This window comes from Thalassophryne amazonica, chromosome 20 (assembly GCF_902500255.1).
Source record: "Thalassophryne amazonica chromosome 20, fThaAma1.1, whole genome shotgun sequence".
Taxonomy (NCBI): domain Eukaryota; kingdom Metazoa; phylum Chordata; class Actinopteri; order Batrachoidiformes; family Batrachoididae; genus Thalassophryne; species Thalassophryne amazonica.
In genome coordinates this window covers 42191209-42197711 of record NC_047122.1, presented here as the reverse complement: position 1 = coordinate 42197711, position 6503 = coordinate 42191209, and the positions used below count along the sequence as shown (strand labels likewise).

The 6503-nt window shown below is 38.3% G+C and overlaps 1 protein-coding gene across 1 annotated transcript in view; it reads left to right on the top strand.

Moving 5' to 3' along the window:
- The first annotated feature begins 2112 nt into the window (after positions 1-2112).
- LOC117501399 (zinc finger protein 516-like) overlaps positions 2113-6503 on the top strand; it is a 33623-nt gene continuing 29232 nt past the window's right edge. The window contains exon 1 of the mRNA XM_034160276.1: positions 2113-2244. The gene's annotated coding sequence lies outside the window, so the exon portion shown is untranslated. The remainder of the gene's footprint in view (positions 2245-6503) is intronic.

Genomic DNA, 6503 nt, shown 5'->3' with positions numbered 1-6503 from the left:
GTGTAGTGACACGGACCCACAACAGGGGGCGCAAATGAACGGTCAATAGATGAGCCAAAAGGTAACAATTTAATGTTGTGAATGTGCACAACGACTATACAGACAATCTCAGAATATGATAGCAGTCAATACACAAAGGTGACGTGTGGGCAGGCTCGAGGATAGAAGACGTCTGTCCTGAGAAGAGCCGGAACCACACGATTTCCGCCGCCACCGAACCTGGTGAATACTGGAGCCGCCAAGTCCCGAATCCCCAGGTGATCTAATATGCGTATTTGATTTTGCATAATTATTCAACAGCTGATCCACCTTGGATTTGCTGTGGCGACCGGAGTGCATACAAGGAGCAGCCAAAGGGACTTACTTAAACTGACTGCCCTTCCTGATGCAACCATCATTTATTCAAGCTTGGGAAGGCACACAAAGTTCCTTGTGCACCCCTAGTGACTGACTTACTTACATATCGTATTTATATTTGTGATTTCAAATTAAAATCCAAAAATTCAGGCTTCATTATCTGTTTTAAACATCAATATGCTGCAAAATACTTAAAAATATAAAACTCAAAACAATGGATTAATCATTGCTTTTTCAGAAAGATGAGTTTAGACAAATCAGTGGATATAAGAATTTGCCACTCAGTAAAAAATGTTTAAGAATTCAAGTCATCAGTCATCACTAATGACAGTATTTAATACAGCCATTCACAAAATTAAGAACTCCACAGCCCACTTTGAAATCTGAAAGCCCAAACCTTTAATTGAAACATAAAACATAAGATGGTCCTGCGATAATCTGGCATCCTGTGCAGTGTGTACCCCACCTCTCGCCCTGTGACTGCTGGGATAGGCTCCAGCCCCGTGACCCTTAGAGTAAGTGGGTATAAAAATGAATGAATGAATGAAATTTAAGGCTACTCTCTCTCTCTCACACACCACACACACACCACACACACACACACACACCACACACACCACACACACACACACACCACACACACACACACACACACACACACACACCACACACACAAAATAGATTACATAAATACAGAATAGCAATTTTGCGTCGTTTTTAACTCCGTTACAAAACTGAAAATTAATGATTTTTATTTATTTTGCTGACTTCTCACAGTCTACCTGCAGACCCGTAAGAGACCACGAGGGGGAACTCGTGAAGGAATTTGAATGGAACTGTACACTGAGAATAATGAGCAAGTGCCTTTTTTTTTTTTTGCTAACCTTTAAAATGTAACATTGCCCCAACCCCAAACCACACAAAAATGTTTTTTTTTTAATAGTGCATATACAACTGTAAAACTACATTATTCTTATAATGGCAATTTTCTTCTAAAATCACAACTTATATTGTATTCACTGTAAGATAAAATGTAATGTTCATTATATATTTATATTTATTTATCAATGTTATGACTTTAAAAAGTATTTAAAATGACATTCTTAGGTGCTCTTTTTATATAAACTGTAAACTTATCATTTTTTTCTAAATCACGTAAAATACGTTGTTGTATATATCCTTTTCGTCCAACTGATTTGATAATTGCTATGAATTATTTATTTATATTATAGGATGAAAAATACATGAAACTCTTGCAATTACTATGACATTGTTTATTTATAATATAGGATTAAAAATAACATGGAATTCTTGCAATTACTATGACATTGTTTATTTATAAATAGGATTAAAAATAACATGGAATTCTTGCAATATAACGTTTTCTTGTATGACATTATTATTATTATTATTAAATCTGTGAGATCGTCGTCAATCTCGCGCCACTAATTATTTTTTCCTCACCTGAGCCACATTCTCGTCATAACATAACATACTTAAAAACTTTTCCAATTACAGCTCTTCGTTTGTATCATCATCGTTTTTTCGCCAGCAGACTTTTTTTTTTTTTTTTAAATAAAGCTTTTTTGTGCGCGCGTGGCTAATGTGTAATCGCTGTGTGTTTGTGTGTGTGTGCGCGCGCGCGCCTGCCGCTCACCTCTCATTGCGGTGAATGGAGCGGAGAGGCGCGCGCGCTCTCACTCGTTATTAATAACGTTGTCTGTGGCGTCACGCGCGTCCCGACCAGCAGCTGCAGAGGAGGAGGACTGCGGCTCAGGTGCTGCCGCTGCCTGTAGGACGGTGACGGACAGAGAGCGGCTCAAGGACAGCTGTTGTCGGTGTTTTATCTCGCTGCCGTTGTTTAACGCCGCAGCACCGACCTGTGAGGTAAGCACAAAACGACGACAACACAAAAGAAAAGTGATGTCGCGAGCCTGACACACGCAGCGGGAGCTCGGTTTGGGACAAACTTCACCATCAGTTTATTAGCACGGAGCCCGGTGGGCTGCTCCAGAACACACCGTGATTAGGTTCGCTTCTTACGCTCTTTTGACACTAAGTGTTTAAGTTAACATCGGCGCAAAGTTGGGACACACAACAAGGCTGCCATTGTAACGGATCACGGGCGGATTAAAGGAATTCCTTTTCTCTGTTGTGTGTGTGTGTGTGTGTGTGTGCGCGCGCGCTCTCCTCAGCCCCTCTCTGTGATCCAGCATCTTCCTCCAGAACAGCTTCAGTCCAAACTAGAACGTATGTCTGCGTCATGTGACTGTCACAGGAGAAGGTGTTCAGTTATTGCATCAGCTAATTAACAGTCTCATTTTTCAGGATGACCTCCCAAGCTGGTTCTTTGCACCTGTGTCTGCTTGTTTGTTTGTGAGCGCAATCATTCCAAAAACAATGGCCTAGAAAAGACAACTTTTTAAAGGGGTTATGTTGTGCAAAATATTTTAACTGGAGATGTATGTAAAACATCCCAGAGAGCCCAATGAGGCTTTGACTCAGTGGGTGGGATTACATTACCCTAAAAATTAGGCAATCTGAAGTAGCCAATCGAAAATATGCTTAACCCTCTGGGGCCGACACCATCGTATACAATGGCTGAGACCAAGCTTTACTAAATTATAAATAACTTTTTAATATGTGATAGAAACTTACTTTTTTTTTTTTTTGCTGAAAAGTAAACTCCGTGGACTTTCGAGCCACCATCACCATTTTTGTACTACTCATAGAAGCTGTGTGATGACATGAGCAATGTGAGTGTCTAGTCGGAATTGGTTCACTGTCACATGGTTTTCCAAAATCCAATCGTTGGGCAGATTCACCTCATGTGACACACCAAAGATTGTTTTTAGGAGTGATGTGTTACTAGTTTATTATAGCTTGCTGTGTGTTTTGAATAAATGTGTATGGGAAATTATTCCGCTTTACTTTTTCCTTTCTTATTTCTGATTGTAAACCTTTATTACACTTGTAATAGCATATATTTTGAAAGTATAGGTTGTCCTGAAAAAAAGACATAAAACTTGATTGTGGGATGCAGGGAGAGCTGTTAACAGCAATAATAAAACATTTATGCCAGGCGAGTGAACTGTCCAAAAAATGCCCTCGACCCCAGAGGGTTAATTGAAATGCGTATTTTGAAAAACTCAAATATTACAAAGACTAACTAGTGGCCCTAAGGAGTCTTTGTACTAGGTGTCTTGGAAGGATCTTGGGTACACTCAAAAATCTGACTCATTGGATTGGATTTCCATCTAATAAATTATATTTAGTCCCAAGTAAATTAGAGTAAATTTTCTTGCATGGATGCACTTTATTTGAGTTGGAGCTACATATATTTATTAGATGGAAATCCTGCACATATTTGAATGAATTCATCCAATGAGTCATTTTTTTAGTATACTGCTGGAATGAAGTATCAGATGAGCAGCTAGTATGAGAGAGTAGTGCAGGCAGATAACAGAGGAATCCTTCAAATCTGGTTACAAGCACCAAAGTTTGACTGTGTATACCTTTTTGGTACATATTTTCGAAAAATAACGTTAGGCCATTTGAATTTTCAATAGGGGGCCAAGTAGGGGTCGATTGAAGAACTGCATAGGGGTCAAAAAATGTTCCAATCATATTGAAAGCTACCCACATTATTTGTCTGATCACAAACATTCAAAAAGGTGTAGTTTGGACTGTCTGTGACTGAATGTTCTGGAGTTATGGGGTAAAAACAGCAAGCATGGTGACAAAGATCACTTTCAGTTTGTACAGGGGTCAAAAGTTAAAGTTGCTCCAATTAGGGTAAAACATGATGCAAATTTATGGTTTGAGTAGTTAGTTAGTAGGATTTTAAAAAGGAATAGTTTGCCACCATGTGTTCATGCTTAGTTATCATGTTATGTTATCAGAACTATTCCATTTTTAATCCTATTAGTTCACCCAATAATTTGCACCATGTTCTTACCAAAAACTGGAGCAACTTTAACTTTTGACCCTGTACAAACTGAAACTGACGCTTTGTCACCATTCTTGCTGTTTTTCAATCAATCAATCAATTTTTTTTTTATGATAGCCTGCCAAATCACAACAAACAGTTGCCCCAAGACGCTGTATATTGTAAGGCAAGGCCATACAATAATTATGTAAAACCCCAACGGTCAAACGACCCCCTGTGAGCAAGCACTTGGCTACAGTTTACCCCATAACTCCAAAACATTCAGTTATAGATAGTCCAAACTATACCTTTTTGGAATCATTGTCATCAGATACATAATGTAGTATCACTTTCAATATGATTGGAACATTTTTTAATTTTGACCCTGTGCAATTCTTCAATTGACCCCTACTTGTCCCGCTATTGAAAATTCTAATGGCTAAAGTTATTTTTCTACAATACGTACCAAAAAGTATACACAGTAAACTTTGGTGCTTGTAACCGGATTTGAACGATTCTTACAGTTATGTGCTGTACTAAGACTAAGATGAGGAGTATTTGCATTGTGAGGGAGCGTCAGCTGTGGCGGTATGGCTATGTATTAAAAAAATGAATTTGCAATATTTAGTGGGACTGTCGCCATGACTATTGGAATCACAGTTCTCCCAAGAACCTCACTGGAATGATAGTGATCATGAGAGGACAAAACACAGCAGTCACATTCCATTACTGAGTGGAAACACTGTCATTTTGTGATACTGTTTTGTCAAGATTCTGAATATATCATCTAACTTTTGTGGCAAGGCTGTAATGGAAACCCAGCCTACAGTGCAGAAATTCTGCAGCTATAACTAAAACGTAGGCCTGCAATGGCTCCTTTTATACGTCTGTCACATACATAACTAGCCAATTATATAGACTTTTGTATATGCCGTGAGACTGAGCTGTTAATTCAACAAATCTAACCAGTAGGTGTGGGAAAAATGCCACTACTCATACTATTGCATATTTATTTTTTACAATATGAAGAGTGAAATTTAAAGACCATAATGGATATAACTGAAATTCAATTGCTGGTTGAAATGAGGTGGGCATGCAGTACCACTTTCATTCTGCAGGGAGCGCAATACCAGATGTCGCCTTCTTTTCAAACAGACATTAGAAAAATAATGCAGACTGAGAAATTTCTCAGAGATCCAACTGAGTACTCATTAATATTTACTTCAAGGAGCACCACACTTAGTGTGCAAAAATTAAGGATGGGACGAGTCTGTACTTGTGCGAGCCAAATGTGTGATTTATCGAGACACAGAGGCCGAGCAGCTGAGACACTCTCTCTCTTGGCCAGTAGCTCTAGTTGGAGAGGCCCACTACAATGGCAGGACATGCAGCCGCAATACAGTGATTAATTATTATTATTATTATTATTATTATTATTATTATTTTATTATTTTATTTTATGAATTATTTATACTTTAGTAAAGCTTGGTCGGCCCCCAGAGGGTTAAACTCTAGATCTTCAGCAAATGTATTTATAAGAGAAACTGCATGAACTACACAAGTTTTTTTTTTAAAATTTTCTAATAACAAGTTTATTCAGTGAGGAGAAGCAAATGCTAAATTATTGTTGTGTCGTAACTTAATTTTTGTTCAGCCTTTGTGACCCATCTTCATGAAGTTAGATGCAAAAATGTTTAAATTGGCCCTATCCTGCAATGATGAAGAATCCTTAAAAAAGATTACTGGATCCGGATCGTGTTTTGGATCATTACCAAAATTGAATGACTTCTAAGTTAGGCCAAGATACACCCCTGGTAAAATTTCATTGAAATCCATTGAGGATTTTTTAAGTAATCCTGCTAACCAACCAACCAACCAACCAACCAACAAACAAACAGACGCGACCGAAAACATAACCTCCTTGGCGGAAAAGGAAGACTCCATTATGTTTCGTTGATTATTTGGGTTGAGTCCAGATGCAGATCCTTGAAAAAATTATTTTGAGATATAGCATTTTTGACCACATATAAATAAATAAATAAACCTCACAGGTAATTCTACACAGAGTGTATGTCCTCTATGCGCTCTGAGGAGCGCTGCTGTAGTTGTTGACGTTAATGCATTGAGCACATGTCTGAAAACAGGTGATTGCTGAACACCAAAGTGATCTCACTGAGCAGCATTAGACCAGACATCCACACAGAGTTAATCAGTAGGA